Below are 26,692 nucleotides of genomic sequence, written 5' to 3' on the forward strand. Positions count from 1 at the left end.
TCTCGGGCAAAGTCTCAGTATTTCTCTTTGTAACCCTAGTGCCTTTCACAGCACTTGAATGAAGCTCATTCGTTCAGGAATCATTCACTACTTCACATTTTTGCCCAGTGACACCTGCAACATTGGAAAAAAGAAAATGATGTTGAAATCCCCAGTTCTATTTGGCCAGCTTTCCTTATTAAGAGGTCCACTTTGTTGTAAGAATGAAAAAAAGAGAGGAACACAGGGGAAAATATGAGGAAGGGGTCACCTGCTGGAACTCCTAATTTCTGACTAAGTATTAGAATTAACAATCCTTTGGTAAGTAATTATGCCAACTGTTGGTCTCTTCAAAGACAAAGCAAATCTAAGGTCTGGGTCATCAGAATCTAGTGTGCACAGTTTTTGTTGTCTATCTGCTTTTGGTTTCTTTAAAAAAAAAATTCACAGCCGACTTACCATTAAATATAGCTCAGAGTTGGAAAGTATCCAGTATCAGCCTACCATATCTTAATAATGTATAAGGAACTTTAATGATTTCTATCTAGTATTGGTGTGTGATCCTGTGGATCCCAGGAATTGATACAGACTAAAAACTGAACTTGTCTTAAAAGTTCAACTCACTTCTAAATTTTATTTATATGCAGCATGCAGTGCCTCATAAGATATGCAAACCTTATATATAACATCAGGGTTGAGTGAGTAGAACCTTCATTTTTTAAAAATTTTTTTATTATGTTAATCACCATACATTACATCATTAATTTTTCATGTAGTGTTCCACGATTCATTGTTTGTGCATAACACCCAGTGCTCCATGCAGAACGTGCCCTCTTTAATACCCATCACCAGGCTAACCCATCCCCCCACCCCCCTCCCCTCTAGAATCCTCAGTTTGTTTTTGAGAGTCCATCGTCTCTCACGGTTCGTCTCCCTCTCCGATTTGCCCCCTTCATTCTTCCCCTCCTGCTATCTTTATTTGTATTATTTGTTTATTTATTATTATTTATATGTATTATTTGTTTCAGAGGTACAGATCTGTGATTCAACAGTCTTGCACAATTCACAGCGCTCACCTAGAACCTTCATTTTGACAAATTTTTCCTGATGTATCTGTTAAAATGCCACTGAAAATAATTCAACTTACTCAAATTGCTTGATGTGTATAGTTCTTTCAAGAACACATCCATTTTGTTATAGGAGAAGATTTTCTTGGAGACACTGTCCTTTACTCATTTCATAGCCCCACACCTGGCATACATTAGGTGCTCACTACATAATTTAATCAAATTGTAGGTAAGAGTGGTATATTGACTGGTAAGGAAACCAACAAATATTAGCTATTGAAAGATTTTTACCTCTTTTCCACAGTCTCCACTTCCAAATTCTAGGGTTTGGGTTTTTTTAAGTGGTTGAGACCCACTGTATTTCTTTCAAAGAAAGAAATGACCAATTAGACATGTCAAATTAGAAATAAAGATTGACTTGATTCAGGGGTACAGGCCTGTGATTGAGCTTGCAAGGAAAGGACAGAATGTCTGTCTTTGGAGGTCTCTGAGAATAGAAATGTATGTTTGTACATAATAGATCCTAAATACTTGATGAATGAATGAATAAAAACCAAGTCTCAGTATTTAAATAATTATCTGCATGAATGAAAAATTGTTTAACATTCTTATTCTGAAATGTTTGATCATTTTAATTCTCCCCATTCCCTTCCCACCTTGGTCAACCAGTTTCTATTGTGAATTTCATTGCTAGTGGGTTTTCTTGCTTATGTCTGAACAATTATGTGTACATATAGCATCTCAGAACCAAAACTTGGCTCTATGAAAGGACAAATACAATAAATACTACTTTTCTGTATATTTTCAAATATAACATTTAAAAGGTGTCTTCACCAGTGATAAGAAAAATAAGGTTCCTAGAAATATATCTAATGAGAGATCTGTGAGACCTTTGTGTAAAAAAATGGAATAACTTTAACTTTATTGAAAGATATATTTAAAAGATCTAAACAAATGGGGGGGTGGGTAAAAGATGTCAATTCCCCCAAATACAGGTCCAGTACAATCCCAGTCAAAATCCAACAAGTTTTTGGTGGAACTTGGGTTGATTCTAAAATTTATATAGAACAAAGATCCAGAAATAGCCAAAAAAATCCTGAAGAAAAATCAGGTAGAAGAATTTAGAGATGTTATTTCTATTGTTATAATGCCACAGTATTTTAGAAGTGATTTTGGCAATAGAGGTAAACAATTAGACCCGTAAAACAGTAGTTCTGAAACAGGCCCTTGTTTATATAGAAACCTAATATGTGACAGAGCTGGACTTGAAATTAGTGGAAAGAATAAATTAATAAAGGGGCGCCTGGTTGGCTCAGTCGTTAAATGTCTGCCTTCGGCTCAGGTCATGGTCCCAGGGTCCTGGGATCGAGCCCCACATCCGGCACCTGGCTCGGCAGGAAGCCTGCTTCTCCCTCTCCCACTCCCCCTGCTTGTGTTCCCTCTCTCACTGTGTCTCTCTCTGTCAAATAAATAAAATCTTTAAAAAATAAAAATAAATAAACATTTTAAAAAAGAATAAATTAATAAATGATACTGGGGTAACAGGTTATCCTTATGGAAAAAAAAGAAAATAGATCCCTGCCTCACAGCATGAATAGTAATTTCAAATGGATCAAGGACTTAAATGTGAAATACACAATTTTAAAGTTTTGTTGAAAATGTGATAGAATAGCTTCATATCCTTGGGGTAGCTAAATAAGAAACAAAAATCATTACATCAAAAAGAGATATATATTAGAGCATCATATTTAAGAACTTCTGTTTGTCAAGAGAGAGACTGAAGATAAACCATAATCCAAAACAGGCATATGAATTTTTATATTGGGGAATATATAAAAAGCTCCAACAAATTCATTAGAAAAAGATAATTCTATAGTAAAATGGGCAAAATGCATGAACAAGTTTTTCACAGTGAAGGGAACATGAATGGCCAACATATATATGAAAATGTGTTTAATGTCGTTAGTAATTGGGAAAATACAATTTTAAACCACAATAATACCAATTCCTACCCAGAATAGCTATAATTAAAATATTTTAGTATCAGATGTTGGCCATAATATGGAGCAAAGTGAACTCTCATATACTGTGGGCAGAGTGTAAATTGGTACAATTACTCTGGGGAAAAAAATTTTGGCGTTACCCAACAATGTTCTTGTGTATAATGAATATCCCAGCAGTTCCAATTCAGATAAATACAAGGTAGAACATGAAATCAAGGACCATGTACAACATTGCTTGTACTAGGGAGGAAAAAATGGAAATAGTCTAAAAGTCCAACAGTAAAGCATATGGTCTGCTTGGGCCATGTCCTATTCATGAACCAATCACAGTAATCAGGGGGGTGAAACATGATGAATAGCTTAGCCTGATTAATGTCATTCAGAGCGCAGGAGCTGGGAGGAGGGTAAAGGAGAGGAAATGTTAATGTGGTTGCTACAAGGAGGGTAGATAGATGTTGGGCTTCTGAAACCCTCAGATGATATCATTCCGCCCACTTTCAGCAACCAATTTAAGAAGGTTTGAATTACACTAGCTGTTGTTACCTGCTTATGGTCTATGAAGGATATGAAGTAGCTCAAAGCAGAGCAGGTAGAAGCTAGTAGAGGGTTTTATGTTGCACGGACCTAGAATCACAGGTTACCTCACCTTCTCAAATCAGAATGGACAGATGTGGAGTGGCACTCCAAGGAGGTAGGTCTGGGGCAGACGCAGAACTCTAGTCCAAATGCAGGGATCCCTTTGGATTTACATGATCTAATTGCATATCGCCTCAGAAATACTTTGTTTTTGTCCATTTGACCATTTGTGTTACTGATTTAAAGAATGCTTTCTAAGAAGAGGGAGGGGGGCAAAAAAGGAATACTTTCTGGATACTTATGGGAGGAACTTTGGGAGATTTGCCCTTTGTTGGCATTATCAGTATTAACTACATTATGGCTGCACTGGTCTAAAGTCTTATGATTTCTGGTAGCCCCTTATGTGTATCTCTACCCTAATTTTGTTTCTTCTGTGAAGTTCATGTGTTTCACCGAAGAAATAAAGATAAGAAATTTTGTGCTTATGTACAGATCTCTGGAGCTCCTGTATTTCAAATAGTTGACATTTTAGGAGAAATGTTTATGCTTTGGGTCTTTGCAGAGTCATTATCATGAGTACAAGTGTTTTATCGCACATGACTTTAAATTGTGCCTTGTTTAAGCCACGCTAACTCAGACCATTAAAAGCTGCTTTACTAGTCACTGGGTATTACGGTTCTGCAAAGCTAACAGGCCTTTTATTGTGTCCTCCATATAAAGAGCGAAGTTGGTCCCTTTTGTGTATAATTTTTGTTCACATTCATTCTGATTAACTAGAATTGATCATGTAGTTGTTGTCAGGGCATTTAACATTTAGTCCCCTCACTCTGTTTAATACTAAAGGTAAACTTATTTTAGACACTGTGGCTAAAAGGACATGGTGACATATTTTGGACTTCTCCTTTTTATAAGACCAATCCTGACATTTTATTTATTTTCATTCTCAAACTCACATTACTTGTATTTTGCCTATGTAACTTATTTTAAACATCACCTTGCATGTATTCCAGAAGTTTAGCATTGTTCTTTGGCCAAAAGCAATAAAATGTGACCTGTTTTAGCATGATTCAGTGACGTGCAATCAGCATTTTCTTTTCACAAATATAACATCAATGACTATTTATAACCCTTCCTCAACCTTTAAAAGTGTAATGATGTGTTTTAGGGGCTTTTTAAAAAATATCAAATTCTATTTGTTTCTAATGCCCTGAGTGGGTTTTGCACTTAAGGCCGGATAATCAAATATTCGTAATGTGTTTTTTTCTAGAAATCCCATCTTGAATTTATAGAATAGCCTCTGAGGTCCTCAAGTATTCACCTATAAATAAGCATCTCTGATTGTAAAAGTCTCTTGCTGTTCTCATATTCTCAGACAGGCAGTTCACCATCTCAGACTCAAACTATAAATACATTGGTTTACCTCATATTGAATTTCCTGGCCAAGTACTGCTTTTTTTTCCTTATCTAAAAAAGCATATTTGTGCTTTTTATCATTTCTCACAAGGAAACCATTATCATAAAGATTTCCTTAAATATGCTCTATGTAGATTCTTTAAGCATCATTTTTCTGAATCTGATCTATTTTCCGACTGTCTCCATTTTCATTTGTTTGTGACTGGTCATTGCTGCAAATGAACAACAACAACAATAAAAAAATAACATTGCTTTTTTTTTTTTTAATCTATTTTCAGACTGTCTCCATTTTCATTTATTTGTGACTGGTCATTGCTGCAAATGAACAACAACAACAACAACAAAACCATTGCTTTTTATGTATTGTGTTTCAAATAATCTTATGGCACCTTCTCTTTTTCTGCTAGGCTTTTTTTAGATGTATCTTTTGACTTTTCTGGGTATTCAACCTTGTCACCTGCTGATGGTGGTAATTTGGCCTGTTCACTTCCTTTCATTTTGCACCGTGAGCATATTTTATGATGGACTTTTTCATAAAAATGTTGTCTGTTGTTTTTAGATTTTTTAAAAAGATTTATTTCAGAGAGAAAGAGAGCATGCACATGCGAGGGGGGAGGGACAGAGGGAGAGAGAATCTCAAGCAGACTCCACACATTGCAGAGCCCAATTAGAGCTCAATCCCATAACCATGAGTTCATGACCTGAACCAAAACCAAGAGTTGGACGCCTAACCTACTACCACCCAGCACCCCTGTTGTTTTTAGATCTTTTTAAAAATCATGGTCAATGATCTTTTGATTTCTTGGTTACTGAGAGGTTATCAGATATAGACACTGAGTTTAATCCTGTTGTTTCAGCATCTTTGAACATAGGAATATGTGTTGATCTCTTGTGATCTACTGACAGAGCACAAGAGGTCTATTTATATAATATTTCTAGAATAAGCCAATTTATATCGTTGTGTAATTATTTTAATATACTCGAAATTGAGTTTTCTGAGCACTTTATTTAGTATTCTTCTGCCTTATTTATCTAAGTTAAACAAGCCTCTTCTCTCTTCGGATCTTGTCAAGTTTGGTTATCAGGCTTCTACTAGCTTCTTCAAACAAACTGGGGAGCCTCGTCTGTTCTATATCCTCGGAGTTTTTTATGTAGTTTGGGAATCATTTAATCCTTGCACTAATCCCTGTTTATTAGTTCTGTAGCTTTTATATTTCTGGTTTAGTTTTAATAATTAAATACCATCTAAGAAACTGTTTCTATTTAGATGTTAAGTTATTCACAAGGATATTTTTACATAACACTCAATTCTTAATCTCTTCCATGTCTGTGATATATTCCTTTAATAATTCTATTCATATTGGATTTTAAGACTAGATTTGCCTGAAATCTGTCTATGAGGTATTTCATTCTGTAATGAACCAATGACTGCTTTTTAAATATCTAAATCACAAATTCCTGCTTTTATTTCTATTTCTGCCTTTCCTGTATTATGTTTATTACTGTTTTCAAACTTAACTAAACTTAAATACGTATTTCACTTCTTTATTCTCTCCAATTTAAAACAAAACAAAACGAAACAAAAAATACCAACCAGTTACTAGTACCACAGTAAAACTACATTTTTTATCCCTCATATATAAAATAAAATTAGCTCACTTTCACTATCTACCCCTACTCAGTTCTCCACTTTTTATGACATGATCTAGGACTTCAGACTTAGATGGAGCTAATTATTATAGTAAAGTTTTTTAAAAATAATTTTTCAAGGGGCGCCTGGGTGGCTCAGTCGTTAAGTGTCTGCCTTCAGCTCAGGTCATGATCCCAGGGTCCTGGGATCAAGCCCCGTGTCGGGCTCCCTGCTCCGCGGGGAGCCTGCTCCTCCCTCTCCCCCACTTGCGTTCTCTCTCTCGCTGTGTCTCTCTCTAACAAATAAATAACGTCTTTAAAATAAATGAGTGAATGAATGAATATATAAATAAATAATTTTTCAAAACTTCTGAAAATTTTCACTCTATTTGGACTCTTCTTAGAATAATTAGCATACCTTACTCCTTTTTTACCTGCTTTTAATACTTACCACCAGTGCTACTTTTTCACTCCTAACTTTTTATTTTGATTCATCCCTCAATCAACTGGAATATTTTTAAGTTTTTCTCATGAAGATATCCATATGATAAATTTCTAAGCACGTTTGGTTTTTCCTTTAAAACTCTACAAACATAGAAATGTCTGTGGTTCCTTCTTTTTAAAAATAGTGACCAGAAAAAAAACCACCCCAAATTTTATCAGGTGTAAACCTCACCCCTGTAGACTTCCACCCCCACCCCAACTACTTTGCAAAGATAGAAAGGGGGACAAATTATGGGATACAGCCCTGGAGAGGAATCAGGGATAGAATGGCCATGACCTTAGAAAGTTGCACATCCAATGGATGACTTGGGCTTCAGGGATAGGGATAGTGTGGTTGAGACTGAGTATCACCCACTCTCCTCCTGCTTTCATCTCTTCTCCAGAAAGGAGACATTCTTCCCGGCTTCTGGGAGGTCATTGAACTTAGTTTTTGTTTTGTTTTTTGTTTTTGTTTTTGAGAGAGAGAGCGCAAGAGAGTGCAAGCAGTGGGGGGAGAGGCAAAGGGAGAGAGAGAGAGAATCCCAAGCATGCTTCATGCTCAGTGTGGAGCCCAACACAGTGCTCAATCCCATGACCCTGAAACCATGACCTGAGCCTAAATCAAGAGTTGGACGCTCAACTGACTGAGCCACCCAGGCACCCCGTGGTCACTGAACTTAGTTTTTAATGCTAATGGAAGTTCACCTTTTTTTAAACTTTGTGTGGATTTCAAGGGAAAGGGAAAATCAAGGATTGAACATCAGTAACTTTCCTAATACCACATCCTGCCAGTTTTTGTTTTTTAATTAAATTGTTATGATTATTATTATAGGTCTATTACAGACCAGTAGAATAGGTGTGGCATTTTCCTCAGAAAATGCTGGCCTTTTTGCAGCCAGTGTTCCTTCTGCCACTTAGAATTAGCCCTGATATATCATCCATGTTCCACTGAAGTAATTCCGGAAAAGTAATAAGAAGCAAGTTAATTTTTGTGTTTCCACTACAGGTGAAGACAGACATTGGGAGTCTTGAGTGCAGCCACTGGAAAGGCTTCAACTGTAAAAGTGAGCTGTTTTCTTTTTTTGTCACTTGAATATGAAACATGTTAAGAGATTAATATATTGATAATTTAGGTTTGCTAGGTATTTTTATATAAGTACACTGCAGGCAAAACTTTTCTTGCTTTTAACTATTTTGTGGGCCAGAATAACATATATGGTAACCACAGGATGAAATATAAAAGAAAATGCATACCTCGAATATATATATGGAGAGAGAGAGAGAATAAAAATGAAGTCAGGAAGAGTAAGCCACAGTGTGACCCGATTTGGAGTCATTTCTTCCCATTGGCCTTCAGCTATTAATGAGTTGGTCTTTTAGGTAATATTTTAAATGCTTTTTATTAGCTAGAAAAGTTCTTCTTGTCCTTTTAACTTCTAGTTTTTCTTCAAGATTTAAAGTCTCAATCTAATTTTGTGGTGGTGGTATTTGAAAAACCACAATGAATGATAAAAGGCAAAGGAAGGAAGGGACATGCTTTTTTTTTTTTTTTAAGGTTGAGGCAATTATTTTGCTTTGCTTCTTTCCTAAGTACTTGATCATTCTCTGACCACGTGATAAGCTATAGTCAAGACATGGAATGTTGAGCTGATGTTGCTCGATGATGTATCAAATGCTTACTAGAACCATAGGAATAGGTGAAGAAACCCAGTCTGCTAAGCATAGAATTATCACTTTTTACTCATAAGTTTATACTTTAAATTTTATACCAGGCCTTTTTTTTTTAACCAAATAATAAAACAAACCAAAAAGACCCCACAAAATTAAAAACATAAGTACAGCAGTGGGTTAGAGTTTTATTGCCTTTAACTAGCAAAATAATAATGCTTTATTGGAATCATAAATATTTGATACACTGCATTATTCTTCTTGAAGTACTCAAAGTTATTACAAGGACAAATGGTATTTTAATGGAGTAAAGATGACTTTGCTGTGTCAGAGTTCAGAATTCATCAATGTTTTGTTAACTGGTAAAAACAATGGTTTTCTTGCAGTAGATCTTCATTGCTGGCAATAAAGTTCCAGAAATTCTTTTGCCTAACTTAGAGTAGAATGCTGTGTAGCTGAAAAATCAAGAGCCTAGGGGCACCTGGGTAGCTCAGTAGGTTAATCCTCCGACTCTTGACTTCAACCCAGGTCTTGATCTCAGGGTTGTGAGTTCAAGCCCTTTGTTGGGCTCCACACTGGGCGTGGAACCTACCTAAAAAAAAAATCAGCAGTCTGTGGTCCAGAGCTGACTTACTCATTAGGCACAGTGCCCAGAATCCATGCTATTTTTAAAGACCCATGAAAATGTTTTCATTTTAATTTCTTTTGAAAGCAGGGGACAAGTGAATATGATAACAAATATATGATAATGAAGCTCAGCCTGGATGATGTTTTTCTTTATAACAATGCAGTCATAAAATAGAATTTTTGGTCCTTTTTATGGAGGAAGGGCCCAGAGTGCCCACAAAAGTCTGAGTCACAGCCAGGCACCCTCTATATATGTGAGATTCAGTCATTTAAATGCTTTCTTTCTTTCTTTTTTGGAAGAGAATTATTAATTTTTAGAAATGATAGTCTTCTCTGTGAATGAGTCCATGGACTTGTCTGTTTATCAGAGAGAGAGACACCATTCTAGCTACAAAGAAAGAAGTGACATGTTGTTAGGTTGAGTAGCTGTGATTATTTGCACTGTTTTTCTAGATTAAAATAAATAATTTTTCCCTTGAGAGTTCCACTGATATTCTGTTTACTTTGTAATATGATATGGAAAAATAAGGGAAGGGAAAGCAAAACTTGACTCAGGATTCTTTGGTCCATTTCGGACAAGTGTTTTTGCCTGGGGGGGTGGTGTTCATGAGAACAGTGGCTCGCCTCACCTCCTTGCTGCTGTGGGAGTCTAGAATTTTAGTTCTTCCCTAGTTGCTGATCTCTATTACTGAGTATACAACATTTCAATTACCGTGATCTGGTTTTGTTTGTGTCTGAAGCCACGATCTGGTTTTGAAGAAAATATTTTTGTTAGTCTTCAACTGTACTGACTATATAAATTGTGTCCAGAATATCTTCTGAAAAGTCACTTGTTGATTTAAAGTAAGTGTGTTGCATGTCTGAAGAACTTTTTTCAAAATAGGTACTCACTCAAAGATAAGCTCCCTGAGAGCTAGGATCTTTGTCTGTTTTGCTCGTTGCTATATATTCTAGAAAAAGCCAGACATGAGAGAAGCTCAAATATTTGCTCAAAGAATGAATGAGCTAATGTCCTCCTTTAGAAAAGCCATGTTGTACCTCAGAAGTATTCTGAAATTGCTTTGGGTGTATAAGTGAGCTGCTAACCCTCTACTCCTCAGACTAGCAAGTGTCTGGGCATGTACACAAAAATGTACCTAGCACGTTAATATAAACTTGTAATCTACCAGACTGTTACCGCTAACTGTAGGTAAGAGCTTTCCTCTCTAGATTAACAAACCAATATATGCACTGGACACCACTTAATCACATTAAGCTAGGCAAGCAAGAGAATTCTAGAGAAAGGTGCCCCTCTCGCCAGCTATTGAAAACATAAGTCTAGGATTATAAACAGAAGGAATCAACTGACTTTAACTAATAGTACTTGGTTAGATGGTCCTAGATTACTGAAAAATCAAAGGAGTATAGTTCTATTATGCATTATTTTTCTGTTGATGTGACATGAGTGCGTGTGAGAGAGATTCAGCTTCAAGACTACATTTTAGGGGCGCCTGGGTGGCTCAGTCGTTAAGCGTCTGCCTTCGGCTCAGGTCATGATCCCAGGGTCCTGGGATCGAGCCCCTGCATCAGGCTCCCTGCTCCACGGGGAGCCTGCTTCTCCCTCTCCCACTCCCCCTGCTTGTGTTCTCTCTCTCTCTCTCTCTGTCAAACGAATAAAATCTTAAAAAAAAAAAAAAAGACTACATTTTAAAGTCACCCCCGCCCCCAATATATGCATATATACACACCCACATGTACGTAACTTTTTTCTGAATAAACTTGCCTCTGCGTTTCATTCTCCGCGCCTTCTTGCCCAAGGCTTCACCTGCCCCCCAATAGAAGTGTGTGGGGCAGAGCTGCTGTGCGGAGTGCACACTCTAGAGCTGCCCGAATAGCAGAAAGATGCCAACTGAATGTTCCAAGGCATGCGCCAGGCGCTGGGGTACTCCAGTGCCCTGATCTTTCCTGTCCTTGCGAGCAGTTGCCAAGCCCCTTACACTGTCGAGTGGGGACACAGGACAGTGGCGTGCTTTCTGATGGAGACACCAAGGACTAGACATGGTAGATCTCCCCTGCCAGATTTGCCATTACCCAGCCCTGCTGTGCAGGTGCCTTCAGGACCTGCAATATGGTTGTGCTCTTCCCTGGTGGGTGAGGAGCTCTTCCGTCCGGCGTCTCCATCAGAGCCTTCTTCCTCCCCTTCTGTGAGCAGTTGCGGGAGGCACACACATTGAGCCCAGGTCGGTAGTTGCTTCTGTGGTACCTCAAAAGTCTCTCGTTTTGGAGCTGAAGGCTTTGTGGGATTGGAATTTTGGGGCTTACTACCCCTAGGACTTACAGACGGTACAATGCAGGCATGCTCGGGGAGGGATCGGCTCTGCAGAGCCCTTCCATGTCCTGCCCGGGTCCTTGCCACTGTGTTCCCAAAGCCCAGTAAGTGTCTTATTCGGGGCTGATAGCTTTGTCGGAAGGCTGATAGAAGGCTCATCAGTGGCTGCAGCATAAATGATTCACATTGTGAATATAGACCTTGCTGTCTTGAGCTAGACGCTGCTAATAATATAACCACGGAGCATAACTCTTAGCACAGTGCTAGAGGACAGGGACTTAATGCAGTATGGGATCTTTAAAAAGTCATTGAGATGCTCTCCTTCCGTGTCTTCCATTGCAAAACCCCCTGAATCGGTGTCATGGAAATGATTTTTAATGCATAATTGAAGATTAAAGGTGTATAACTAAATATAGTGATTACAAAAATATAGCACAAAATTACAGCACTCAGAAAGATGTGCCGATTTGACTCTGCACACATAGTGGGCATCTCTCCCCCATTAAAAAAATACCTTCTTTTGAGGAATTCTTGAGATTGCTTGCATTACAGTGTGAATGTGCTTCACACTGCCAAACTGCACACTTAAAAATGGTCAAGGTGGGAAATTGGATGTTATGTGTATTCTACCACGATCAAAAATTTAAAAATATTTTTAAAAAGTATCTCCAGAAGTTTGTGTAGCTTAAGCTGGTGTAGACATTAGACGCCCTTTTAGGGGTGAGGGGAGGGTGGAGGAAGAGGACTTTCTCATTGTAGATCTTTCATTAGAGATAGTAAAAGGTGAGAGAGGGGCCCCAACCATTCTGGAGAAAAAAAAGGATATTCATTTAAAAAAAAAAAAAAAAGTACTTGTTTTCTCATGAAAGGATGACCTTTGGAATGAGGAACTAGTTCCTGTTTCTGGCATTGAGCATTAGGGGATTCTCAGGACAGTATGACCTCGATTTTGTAGAATTACGGGAATAGGTTCCTGTCAAAAACTAGGAGGGGTGGGAGGGCTTCATGGTCAAGTGTGTTCGGGATTTAAGCAACGTTTATGAGTTCCTTTTTCTGCAGAGCCTTTACCAGGCTGCTCTGAATCGTCTGTCTTCAACGGGGAGGTGCTACAGGCAGGCTTTGTCAAGCTTACTGAAGCGTGGAATTCTCCCCACATTCCCCACCTGGCCTTATGGCTTTTTAATCTATTAATTGTGTTGTTCTGTGGAAGATAGTTTGGTAAATACAGATGTAAGGTTGAGTATGGGAACACAAACACAGAAATCGGTTGTAGAGAGAAATGTAGATGTGGGACGCCTGATGGCTCAGTCGGTTAAGCGGCTGCCTTCGGCTCAGGTCATGATCCCAGGGTCCTGGGATCGAGCCCCGCATCGGGCTCCCTGCTCAGCAGGGAGTCTGCTTCTCCCTCTGCTTGTGCTTTCTTTCTCTCTCTCTCTCTCTCTCTGACAAATAAATAATTAAAATCTTAGTAAAAAAAAGAAATATAGATGAACTGAAGCCGTAATTGTGACCTGTCCCTGTGGGAGGAGCTAGGAGAGCCGACATTTCTGGAATGCAAAGCCCTGTTCCACAGCTCTGTACTACTCTGTCTGTGTACCCGGTAACGGAGCCAGGCCTCTGGTGTGCTCATTAGGGATCCCTCACCTTTTGCTCTCCCCTCAGAGTGGCCTGAAGGTCCCATGCATAAAACATGTGGGGCATCTTGAGGCATTTTGCTAAGGCCCTGGCCCAAGGTTCAGCAAAGATGACATTCAGTCATCTGAAATTCTAATGTGGAAGAAAGTTTCCTTAGATCTTTCACTATTAAACTACCGCCAGTCTAATAACATTTGATAGATCCTGATGGCCTCCTTATGTAACACATTATTGGAAGTAGCATAAAATGACTTAGCCGAAGTTGTGAGTGACACTGCATTGCTGAAAGTGACCTGTGTCAGGGTGATCGTTTCATAAATGAGCACCTACTTTGTATGAAGCGCTAAGTATAAGGCACTGAGCGTTGTGAGGGGTGCCAAGGCAAGAAGACAAGGCTTCTGCCCTTGGAGAAGTTATAAAGTGAGGCAGAGAAGGTAAGACACACCTAACAAATAACATTTCTGTGAAGCAAGCATGTGAGAAAAAGTGGTATCAGAAATGTATTACACCAAAGAGGTTAGAAATGTGATCCGAAGAGATGTACTTCCCCTATAAATAATTCACTTGTGTATGTTCTGTGCCTTTGAAGGTGATGCTTATTTTTTGTTGGTTGGGTATGAAGTTATTAATTAAAACAAAATTGTTTTAATTGTTATTCAGATCATCAATATCCTCACTTAACTTTTTTCCTCCTGGACCTGTCATTTTCCGAGAGAGCTGTTTAGAGCTCTCACTGTGTGAGGGGGTTGTCGTTTTTTCCTTTTCATTTGATCAGTTTTTCCTTTATATGTTTCAAAGCTCTGCTTTTGATATATTAAGGTTCCTAAGTTATTTATTTGTTATATAGTTAGGTGCAAGTCATTGTTGTATTTTAGAAAGCAGATAGACTATCAGATCCCCATGAAGTATGGGGTCACAGAGGATTATGGGAGGTTTCATGTTCTTAACATCTGCAGTTGATGGTGAACCTCAGCTGGGCTTGCCCGGGGACCATCTAATAGGCATGAAAAAGCTGTCACATAAAATGTCAAAAGAACCAGATGCGCTCAGGGGTGCCAGATCTGCTTTCAGCAGCTGTAGATAATAAATCCAGTGTCTGGAACAGACAACTAGTTTTCATGTTTGAAAACCTTGTAGAAGCACTGGGCCGGATTCAGCAAGTGTAAGAAGTCAGTACAACAGAATTATCCACCATGGCTGGCAGAAATCAAGGCCCATGGTTGTGGGGACTGCATAATGCGGCTGACATCACCTCCACCACGGCCTCGGCCCCTTTCTTCCGGGCTCATTCCAGACCCCAGCCATCTCTACTGCAGTTGCCTTTTCCAAGATACATGCCCTTTTGGAAATGTATGTGGGCTTTTTTGTTGTTGTTTTTTTAACATATAATGTATTATTTGTTTCAAGGGTACAAGTCTGTGATTCATCAGTCTTACACAATTCACAGCGCTCACCATAGCACATACCCTCCCCAATGCCCATCACCCAGCCACCCCATCCCTCCCACCCCCCTCCACTCCAGCAACCCTCAGTTTGTTTCCTGAGATTAAGAGTCTCTTATGGTTTGTCTCCCTCTCTGGTTTCGCCTTGTTTCATTTTTCCCTCCCTTCCCCTATGATCCTCCGTCTTGTTTCTCAAATTCCTCATATCAGTGAGATCATATGAAACTTGCATTTCTCTGATTGACTTATTTCACTTAGCATAATACCCTCTAGTTCCATCCACGTCGTTGCAAATGGCAATATTTTGGCTTTTTGATGGCTGCATAATATTCCATTGTATATATATGCCATATCTTCTTTATCCATTCATCTGTCGATGGACATCTTAGCTCTTTACATAGTTTGGCTATTGTGGACATTGCTGCTATAAACATTGGGGTGCACGTGCCCCTTCGGATCACTACATTTGTATCTTTGGGGTAAATACCCAGTAGTGCAATTGCTGGGTCTTAGGGTAGCTCTATTTTCAACTTTTTGAGGAACCTCCATACTGTTTTCCAGAGTGGCTGCACCAGCTTGCATTCCCACCAAAAGTGTAGGAGGTTTCTCCTTTTTCCGCATCCTTGCCAACATGTGTTGTTTCTGGACTTGTTAATTTTAGCCATTCTGACTGGTGTGAGGTGGTATCTCATTGAGGTTTTTATTTGTATGGAAATGTGTGTTTTATTGCCTTTCCCCGCCAGGGCTTTTCTAAGCCGTCCAGAAAGCCTGCTCTGGAGGAAGATTACATTCGTGATAAAGACTTTTGAAAGTGAAGTTGGGTATTAAAATAGTCATTGTGTTTTAAAATTGAAAGACACGCAGTTGCAAGTGATCTTAAGTCCTGCATTAAGTATTTTCTTTTAATATTCTTTGTCTTAAAAAAAAAAAGTGGGGTCTGGTTTCCTAAAATGTTGTAACTTCATATATGTTCCTTTGATTTCTAAAGCATGGTCATTCAAAGAAAAACAGAGTTGAGCAAGTTCACAGGTCTGCAGAAATGGAATATTAGAGCAACCAGGCTCTTAGGCAAATGACCGCCAAGTCCTATTTCCCGGTTTCCCTGTTCTTCCTAAGCCCTCTGCCTTAGTTCTAACTCTTCTTTGGGTGTTTTCAACTGGGGATCTCCCAGTCACCTTCCTAAAACTAACTCTTAACTCCTATTTGGGGAAATAAAGATGTTTTTGTGCAGGCTTTTCATTTTAAATGCATGTTCGGTGCTTCTTTCCCTCCTTCTCCCCACTCCCCACTCCAAGCTCCTATATCTTTTGTCACCAAATCTCACTAAATTTACCTCACCATCTATTTCATCCTTTCTTTTCCATTTCCACAGCCTTCATAAAGGAAAAAACCGAACACTTGAGCATTTACCACCCGCCACACACTGCAGTTGACCCTTGAACAACACAGGTTTGAACAACACAGGTTTGAACCACACGGATCCACTCACACGCGGAATTTTTTTCAATAAGTACTGTACGGCACTGTAAATGTATTTGCCTTATGATTGTCTTAGTAAGATTTCCTTTTCTCTAACTTACTCTATTGTAAGAATAGGGTGCCTTTTTGGCTCCTTCAGTGTCTCATGCACCCTGTAATCCATGCCCCCATGATTCGACTGCATTAAGGAGTCTGAAGAAGACTTTATTGTACGAATACAGTATATAATACATGTACAAAATATGTGTTAATCGACTGTCTATGTTATCCGTAAGGCTTCTGGGCAACAATAGGCCATTGATAGTTAAGTTTTGGGGGTAGTCAAAAGTTATAAGCTGGAGGGGGTCGGTGCCTTTAACACCCACATCATTCAAGGGTCAACTGCATATACTTTTTCTTAATTCTTTTAGCCTTGTGCAAGTTATTATCATGAATCGGACTTCACATGTTAGGAGACTGAAGTGCTCAGTAATTTAAGTCATTGCCCAAAGTCACAAAATTAGTAATTTTTGAAACAAGACAAGTTATAAATACCCAGGTACAAGTCCAAGTCCAGTATCTTTGCTGCTGTGAAATGTGAAATGCCACCCACAGTCCAAGCATGCCATGTGACTCTGTGTTGCTACATCGGGGCAGAATTACCAGATTCTCTTCCTCTCTCATTTTTCTGAACTTGTGAACCTCCTATTCCTTCTGCCTACCAGCCTGATCCACCCAACATGCTGGGTTAATTATGTCAGATGTCTGGTCTAAAATTCACAATGACATGTTGCTTGCTCTGTAAGATCTGATCTTTTTTTGTTTTTTCTTCTATCTTTAAGCCACCTGTTTATAAAAACGTATTTTGTACCACCCAGAACTCTCTCTGCTCCTGGGAGTTGCTCTGCAAGAAACACAGTGGGCGCTGGGGTCAGCAGGACCTGGGGGTGTGTCTCTGCTCACCTCCTGCCTTGGACCTTGAGCAAGTGTTTTGCCATCCTTATCTGTAAAATCATGGCAATAAATTCACTTCAGTTTCATTGTGAGTCTAGAGAGTGCATGTTCAATGCCAACTGTAGTGAGAGCCTGGCCCTTGGCAGGTTCTCAAATAGAGCTGGAAGGTAGTAGCAGTAATACTATTATCTGAACCTTATCTATCCTTTTAAACTCAGTTCAAATTCCTCCTCCTTTTTAAATTACTCTGACCTGATTTTATCTTTCCTCTCCTCAAAGCTACTATATATATCAGTTAGACTCTGAACAATGCATTTAGTAATTTTAATTATGTGACACTGCTTTGTGATCTTAAAAATCCGTCTTGAAACGCCTTCTCAGGCATTTAATTCCTGCTCTAATGGACTGAGGTAATTCAAAGGCAGAACTAGGTCTTAATGAGTAGTACGCAGCCTGGTTCCTGACATGTAACTATTCACAAACTTTTTTGATTCAAAATTAAGAAATTTCACATACATTCATAAGAAATCAATAAGCTGGATTAGTTTTAAATACAGAGATATTTAAGACCAGGTAGATGCCTCTGTTTTACATGATGAACTTAAATTTCTTTGTCCATAGTTCTGAATGTGAAGACAATTGCAGAGTAAATTTTAAAACTCCAATACATTTTACTATCCAATATTTCTGATAAAACTGTCTTTTAAACCCTTAAAACCTGGATGTATGTGTGGTTATTTGTGTTTCTTGGCATGATTCCAAATTAGAAAATATTCTAGTCTTCCCCATAACTGTTATTTTCCAGGCTTAATCTTTTTTTTTTTCCTTAGGCAGAACTCCACCTTTCTTCTTTGCCTCTTGAGTCCAGATCAGTTCTTCTCCCCTCCCCCAACCAAATTTTCCCTGGGAAAAGTCTAGTGAGAAGGACCATGCTGTTCTTTATGCCTGAGGAAGAGTCTTAGAGATGAAAATCTGGTGGCACTTTTAAACTGAAGGGACAGCTTGGTTAATTATGGGCTTTTTAGCTTCATTGAATCACCTTTAATTCAGAGCAGGTTTTTACAACTCCATACTTTATCATTTTAACTGGAGGATTGGGGGCCCCTCTCTAGACAACACAAGGATTGGTGAAAGAAAAATCATTTTAAACAAGTTGCAGACAAGATGTGTGTTCCATCTTAACGTCCCATTTCAGTGCGCTTGCACAAAGATGATTTCCAAACAAAATATATATTACTAATTTGGGCCATCTTTTGCCTACATAGGAAAAGTTATTTGTTGGAATATTTATTTAAGGATGGGGCACCTGGATGGCTCATTCGGTTGAGTGGCCAACTCTTGGTTTCGGCTCAGGTCATGATCTTGGGGTCCTGGGATAGAGCCCTGAGTCAGGCTCCATGCTCAGCATAAAGTCTGCTTGAGATTCTTTCTCCCTCTCCTTGCCTCTACCCCTGCTCCCGCTCACTCACTCTCTCTCTCTGAAATAAATAAATAAAATCTTAAAAAAAAAAAAAAAAGTTTTTTTTTTTTTTTTTTTTAAGGCAAAAAAAAGTCTCCTTGGTCTGCCAGGTCTAAAGTTGTAAAATTGAACTGTGTGAAATCCTTTGGAAAAGCCCTCCCCAGGGAAATGGCCTTCTGCCTTCTTGGGGGTCGGGGTGGGGGGTGAAGAATTGGAAACCACTCCCCCAGCTGTGGAGATGTGTCATCTCATCAGATGCCAAGCTCGGTGAGTGATTCCTTTCGTCTGTGCCCTCAATCTCAATGTCTGCCTGTGAGGCGATGCTGATAAAGCTGCAGAAGGAACTCAGGCACAGGCCGGCTCGCCTGCACCACTCTCTGGGTCTAGCAAGATCCCCCTCTTGGCAAAATGCCCTTTCCAAAAAACCTTTCAAAATTTCCGAAGAACATTTGAACATTCGAGACTAGGATTCTGTAGGGAAAGACTGGGAACCAATAAGGATTCAGGCAATAAAACTATGTACATACACAGCATATGTTATGTGCAAGTCTTCAGTTTAAGCCAGAGTTGGTTTCCAAAAGTTCATCTGAAAAATATTTTGGAGTTTATTTTTTCCTCATTAGACGTAAACCTATGCATGGGAAGTCCTCAAGCAAACAGAGCCTCGTTAACCCATACAGTTCCTGAGAGGCAGTTAGGGCCATTTGGAGGGCCAGTTCCTGTTACCTATATTCTTCCCCACCGTTCCTGCAGACAATTGAAAGTCCGGTTTGTGTAAACAAACCACATCTCCTAGAGAACTTCTCACCTAGAGGATGTGGCATCCACATTTTGTATTAGGTCACGTATCTTGATACTGGAGTTTAGAGATAGACATATGGGCTATAAAACTGTAGTAATACAGACATGAGTAATCGTGTGTAAGAATGAATCAGGAGAGCTTCAGTAACACATCAGAGCAATAACAGGACACATTCCGATTATATAGCACTTTAAAGTTTTATGCATTTGCATTTTATCCCAGTTTTAATTTTGAAACTCTAAGACCCAGGCGTTCTCTTATCTTGTAGCAAGGGCTTAGGTGGAATGTGTTGGAATGAGCAACAACACAGGGCCTTGTGTGCTGACAGGAGAATGAAGAGATGGTGAGGATGGTGCCTATTTGAGCCTCATGGGGGTACTGTACATATCATGGAAGAAGAAAGGAGAAACATACCTATCATGACAGTACATTCCAGGGTGAGGATTTGCTAGTTATGGGTGATGCGAGGTTGAAGGAGAGAAGAAGAGAGAAGATAAGGAGATCTTTGCTTTTCCCTCCTCCTTTCAACTCCTCGTCTTCCCACTGAGGGTTACCCCCTGGCCTTCTAGACATGTTCTTTCATAAAGACACTGAGAACCTAGAGTCGGATCCCACATTGAGGATTATTGTGTGTCAAAAAGCTTTTATATGGCTTTTTATATGGCTGGAAACCATATATTCCATTAGAACCTGGAACACATTTTCCTGTAGAAATAAACAACCGTTTACCAGGAGTCTTTTGGAACATACTCCATTTTTAAATTGGTTCTGCCTGTACATGTGAGTTGAGGGAGCCTGAGAACAGAACAGAATAGTAAAGCACTGGATTCTTACGGGAGATGGAGGGCTTCTCTCCTTTGGAACTCAATGAACTGGTCTACCACTTGGTACAGCTCGAGACCAGTCTCAGCTATGTATTTCTTAGGCACAAAATACAATTTCAAAGTTTTCCATGTGATTTTTTATGAACATGAGCTCTCCTATCTGAGAAACTTTAAACACTTATGAGATGATTATGATGCTCATGGGGTCACTTACGAGTACAAAAAACAGATGGTAAGAAGGTTCGTTGACATGACCAGCTGACCTGCTGTGAGATATTGAACACATTAATTTATTTTTCTTCCTCCGTGATCGTTCTTCTAACCATCTTGAAAGGCAGCCAAGAAAACTTTTTCTTCTAATTATTTCCAACCACTTCTCGGCAGTTCATTCAGACTTATGATTAAACAAATCTTCTCTGCTTTGGGAGCACCAATTTAAACATCAAATGTTTGCTTTATAGTGCAGAGAGAGGATTAATTCTCTCTCCTGCCACCAGATTTTAGCCTGAAATGCAAGTTATTTACTGTTGCTCACTCTTGTATACTGAGCAGTTGTTGAGTAAATGGGTTAAATAATATGGTATCTTGATTCAGGAAAATGTGTTTCCCAAGTGAGCCATTTAGAGAAAATGATGACCATTATGTATTTTAGATTTATAGCAAATTGAAGACTTACCTCCTCAAGAATTTTTATTTTAGCAGATCAGTTGTATGTTCTGGAAGAAAATACGAGAGATATGTAAGGCACTTTCTTTCCTAACATTCAAAGCACATTCACATTTATTACATCTACTGTCTCCCACTATCCCCAAGGTTTCATACTTTCCCTGGTTTACTAGTTTCATTATTTTTCCCCCCATTGGTGTTTCACTTGATGAGATAGAACATTTTCACCTATGATAAAGACTCTAATTCAAATGTGCTGAAACAAAAAGAAATTACTAAACTACTCTTGAGGGAGGATGTCCTTTAACATTCATTGACTCGGTGACTTAGGAACATCACTGATCGTGCAGTTTCTCCTCATCTTTCTGCTCTGCCATCTTTCTTGGCTTCTTTCTCTGGCAGATTCCCCTAAATGATCACAAAATGGCTGCTAAACACAAATGGATTAGCAGAGTCCCTTGTCCATCTGCACGAGGAGAAAGATAGGAGTCTCTCCCTAGCCATGGAATACGAGTCCCTTCTTCCAATCTGATGAAGGCTCTTACATCACAGAGAGGAATAACTGTACTACGAATGCCATGAACTGATTGGCTTAGATTAATTGGGACCCACCAGTACAGTTGGGGATGGGATCTGCTGCTGCACCTACCATATGACTCTGAGTAGAAAAGATGAAGAGGCAGACACTGCAACAAGACAAGGGGTTGCTGGGAAGGGAGAAGCAGAGAGTAGATGTTGGGTAAGCAACCTATGTGCACATGAAAGTATGGCTATTGTACTTAATTTTTGCACTCTTATTTTCTAAGTAAAACTTTGTTCTGAGTATAATCTGTCAACCCCTGGCTCTTATCCCTTTGCAGATGGTCCATTCTTCTATAAAGTTATTTCTTGGCACCTTGGGGAAAGGGGAACATGTCTCCTGTTATGAACAACTGTTGTAGTGGTGTCCTCATCTTCCGGTCTTAAGTTGCTGAGGTCTCCATGCCTGGAAGGTGCCCACAGTCCAGCCGACCACACTGTCCAGAATGGCTCATGCACAGAGCCCACCGTGGGCCACCTGGCGCTTTGTTTTTTGGAGCATGTGGCCAGAGTCATACTATATTCTCTGCAGAATTGGAGATGTTTTCTGTGTCTCCTGGAGTTTTAGGTGAAAATTATTCTGTTAGAAAATACTGTCTGCTCTCCATTGCTCTACCTTTAGGACTCAGATGTAAACCATAGGGCCTGTGGGGCCTGAGGACAGGAGACCAATAACTGAACTGCTGAGAGTGGTTTCTAGGCTTCTGCCTTGGACAGCTGGGTGAAACTAGGTTGCAAACCAGAGGGCAGGTTCCCTGTGCTATTCAGTGCCAAGGTTAACTAGACCAATGTAGGCAATTTCATTACCTATTTATCCCTTAGAATGTTATGTCCATGGGAAAATGTGTTTCAGACTCCAGACTTTAAGTCTGGGCTCAGAATGGTTTAGAACACAATCTGTTTGTAGGTTGCAAGTTACTTAAATAAACTGCAGTCCTTTGTGCCTCTGTCACTAGGGGACAAAATTCCTTGTTGTCCTCCTTTTCCAACAACCTTAAGTCATTGGAAGAGAAAGTTGTAGGGGGAAAAAATGGAACTTTTTTCTGCCTGTGTCAAGGCTTTAATGATTTGATTTAATAATTAATGTCAAGGCTAGGCATGGGGCATTCTTCCTGCTGGATCATGTTTCTCAGTTCCTTAAAGACACCAGCACAGACCACTAGGGAAAGGCTGTTGTTTCTCTCAGCTATAAAACAGATGGTAAAACCCCCAGCTGCTTCTGGCACTCTTTTCTTCGTTCCTTAAGGTTTGTGGATCCAGGAAAGTTGGTGAAGGTAGTGTGGGGAGCTGCTGGGGATGGGATCCTCTGCTGCACCTACACCATATGCCTCTGAGTAGAAGAGATGAAGAGGCAGACACTGCAACAAGACAAGGGGTTGCTGGGAAGGGAGAAGTGGAGAGTAGATGTTGGAAGCAACCTACATGCACATGAAAGTGTGGCTGTTGTACTTAATTTTTGCACTCTTATTTTCTAAGTAATGTCCAGAGCCCCACTCTGGAACTCAGGTCCAATTAAGACCAAAGAAATTCATAATCTATAAACTCGGCCTCAGTGGGCCTGTCTGCTGTAATGGGGCCTTGCTTCCGCCTCTTAAGTGGAAATGGTGATCTGACAGCTGATCTGATGTTTCCTTCCCTTCTTTCCACGTTGGAACTGGCCTTGTTTGAGCAAGAATTCCTCATTTAAAGCAATAACAACAAAACAACAAAACATGGAACAGAGATGTATGACTTTTTTTCTGAGTCTTCCTTCACCCTGGCCGTACTCTGGGTAAAAGAGGCAAGTTATATAAATATAGTGTGGACAAAATGTATTAAAAGGGTCAGATGCTCCATTTTCTGCAGTTGGGTGGAGTTGTGGTTGTGTGAAGTAAGCCAATATATTCAGATTGGAATGTTGCCCAGAGAAGAGAGTTTAGGAACAGGGTAGACTTGGCCTTCCTCTCAACAAGCTGAGGTCACCACTATCTACCACTGTCTCCCCCTTCAAGGGTTTCTGTGGTCTGGCCCTGTCCAGCCGTATCTCCGGTTACTTTCCCAACCCAGATCCCTGTGCTAACTTGAGTCTGTTTGTCATCTTGCCCCATTCATGAAACATCTCTCTTCTCTGCTTGGGGCAGAATTCTACCTTCCAGATAACCAATGAGTCTAGTGTGTCTCTACCACACCACTCTGTGCTCACTTCAGCTGTACTGGGTATTAATTTTAGACACCAAAAGACCTAGTCCTAAATATCTCATGTTACTTATGAGAAAATTGAGGCCCAGAAAGAGTTGGTGATGCCACCAAATAGACACAGAAAGTATGCATCAGAGAGTGAACTGGAATCAAGATATCCTGTCTTCTAGCTTAGCACAGTTGCCATCAGACCAAATGCAGATTCTTTATTTTCTTCACAAAGGATGTGTGTGTGTGTGTGTTTTATATTTATTTATACGTATACACACATACACATATATTCATACATATTTAAAGTAATGAGCAATAAGAAAGGTGGATTTTTAAAAATTGGTTTGCTAAATTAGCCTGGAGCTGGGAATGCCAACCATTTAAATCTCACAATGTGAAAATTGGGCCCATTTAAACATATATTAAGGCTGAGTTTGTATCCCCTTGGGTTACCTAACGACTAGGATTTCAAGTTTCTCATATCCCTAATTTTTTGATCACTAGCCCTTTATATACTTTAATTTTTTTTTTTTTTTTAATTTGAGACAGAGAGAATGAGAGAGAGAGAGCACATGAGAGGGGGGAGGGTCAGAGGCAGAAGCAGGCTCCCTGCCGAGCAGGGAGCCCGATGCGGGACTCGATCCAGGGACTCCAGGATCATGACCTGAGCCGAAGGCAGTCGCTTAACCAACTGAGCCACCCAGGCGCCCGATCACTAGCCCTTTAAAATATTGTATTGCTGCAGACATAACTTCTTAAAAGAATTTCCACACATGACCTCACGGACACTCAGTCTCTGAGGAAGACTGCTTGCTTCTACTATCCGTTCAGTTGAGTCCTGTGTTTTTAGCAAACTTACAAGAGACGGCACTATGCTGTCTTAATACACTAGAACGGGGTTTGTGCAGAATGGGATTCTGTTTGTTACACATAATCTGACATTATAAAGTATCTTGGAAAAGAGTAATTTGAAGCATAGAATCCAGTGGCAACCTCCAATAATAAAATTTTCCTTGTTCCTAGCAGTCTAGTTTTTCGTATTTGCAACAGATGTGTCTAAGCAATATGCTTCACTAATTCAAGCAGAAATATTTTCCTGCATCCTAATTACTGAATATCACATGGCTTTTCTTATAAGAAAAAGCAGCCTCTATTCTGCTTAGGAACTTTTAGAGAAACTGAATTCAGAAGTACAGAAATTAATGGAGCAGTGAAAAACAGCATTGGCCCTCCCATAGAACCAATGGTGATATTAAATCCAGCAATAACGAGGAAAAATACTATCTTATTGTTGTTGAGTGCTACTTGTTAAAGATTTCTCAATCAGTCAGCAGGTATAAAAGGTTTCAAGACCTCTTGTCTATTGGTGAGATGTGTGTCTAAAGAGACATAAAGAGCAGAGGTATTTGAAAAATGACTTATATACAAAAGTGGCTAAAATGCCTGTATACAAATAGGTCTTTCCAGGAATATAAAAGTGAAGATTGATTCTAAAAGTCTACTTGCTGTTTGTTTTTTTAAGCTGGTTTCTGTTGGGTGTGAGAGCTTGTCTGTGAACTAGAAGCTTCTTGGGCCCACGCATTGCTGTGTCCTTGTGTCAACACATGGCCTGAATGAGGACCTTGCCGCCCTCTGTACCAGCCAATAAAAGACATAAAGCACTGGCTGTCCTATCGTAACTTTCCTAAAACCATAACAAAAAAAATACCACAGAAGCATGAAACAATCAGAATACCTTCTAAACAAAGTGCAAAATGATTGGGTTCTTTATGGCTCCCTCAAATATTTTTCAACCTCTCTGTAGCCAAGTTCCAAAGAAAGAATTATGGTTTTCTTTGAAAGCCAACAGTTCCTTTGTAAATTTCTGGATTTGGGATGATATTTTGAGTTCTATAATAAAATTTAATGGTCCATTTGAGAAATTGTACCCTTATTGAGCACAGTTTCTATTATTGGGTTATTTGAGGCAATTCTTGAGTACTAAACTCTTCTTTGATCTGTTAGGACTCCGTGGTTTCCATGGAGTCTTGCTGGCTCATGACCAAGGGAGAGCTCAGTGTTCCAGTCAGCTGGGGGTCAGTGTTCCTAATCATCCCTGACCTGAAATACTCACACAAAAGACTTTAAAATCAGAATGTTTTATATGGGATCATGAAAATAAGTTGATTATTTGGGGGGGGGGGGGAGGAAGAGTACAGAAAAGGTTTAAAAACTTGTGTTTCTATCATTTAGTAAAATTTTGATTTGTTTCTGGAAAAATACTCTTCTGATGGTACAAAATACATGGTTTTTCCAGTCCTCCTACTTTGTACAAAGTAATACAAAACAGAATGTCTTATTCGACCTTAAATATAAATGAGAGCTAAATTATTGTGACTGATATTTTTCATACATCTGGCAGTAATCTTTTTATTTTATGGCAGTGACGACTCAAAGCAATTGCTAATCCTAATTTATTTTTAAACATTTTAACTTAAGCTTTCTTCTCAGGGCTTCTTTGTTTCTCCCCCACCTAGTTCTTGAGGGCGGCTAAAATAAGATCACTGTAAACACCGACATTCATTTTTTTAACTCAAACATTTGCACAGCTACACTGTGGATTCAGGAGAGACAAAAGGGGATCCATGGCTTAGATGTAGCCCTCAAATAGAGGGAGCAAAAGCCTTCAAGGCTCCTGATTGTAGAGAGCTGGGATGTATCTTTATTGCACAGAATGAATAGGAGCAACGAGTGGACAGGGATTGAAGAGGCTTCTGAGGTGGGATTTGAGCTTTTACAGAGGTTCTCTGACCTAGTTTGATGCCTGACACCCTTGCAGTTACTTCTGCTTCAACCCATAAGGCTATAATATAAGGGGAGAATTAACCCTTTAGTAAACATACAAGATGATGAGATGCTCTTTGGGGTAAACTTTTACCTCAATTACTTTCAATGCTATATTTGTTGTCAAA

At 39.4% G+C, this 26,692-nt stretch overlaps 1 protein-coding gene across 4 annotated transcripts in view; it reads left to right on the top strand.

Annotated features, from left to right (window-relative positions):
- PLEKHG1 (pleckstrin homology and RhoGEF domain containing G1) overlaps window positions 1-26,692 on the top strand; it is a 226,066-nt gene that overhangs the window by 46,781 nt on the left and 152,593 nt on the right. For 2 of the 4 annotated variants that reach the window (XM_064598222.1, XM_064598220.1), the window contains exon 2: window positions 8,157-8,214. The exons of the other annotated variants lie outside the window; for them this stretch is intronic. The gene's annotated coding sequence lies outside the window, so the exon portion shown is untranslated. The remainder of the gene's footprint in view (window positions 1-8,156; window positions 8,215-26,692) is intronic. 4 annotated transcript variants of the gene reach the window in all.

The sequence above is a fragment of the Mirounga angustirostris genome, unplaced genomic scaffold (genome assembly GCF_029215605.1).
Source record: "Mirounga angustirostris isolate CCGP_5_RB_7025 unplaced genomic scaffold, mMirAng1.0.hap1 SCAF_8, whole genome shotgun sequence".
In the NCBI taxonomy this organism is placed as follows: domain Eukaryota; kingdom Metazoa; phylum Chordata; class Mammalia; order Carnivora; family Phocidae; genus Mirounga; species Mirounga angustirostris.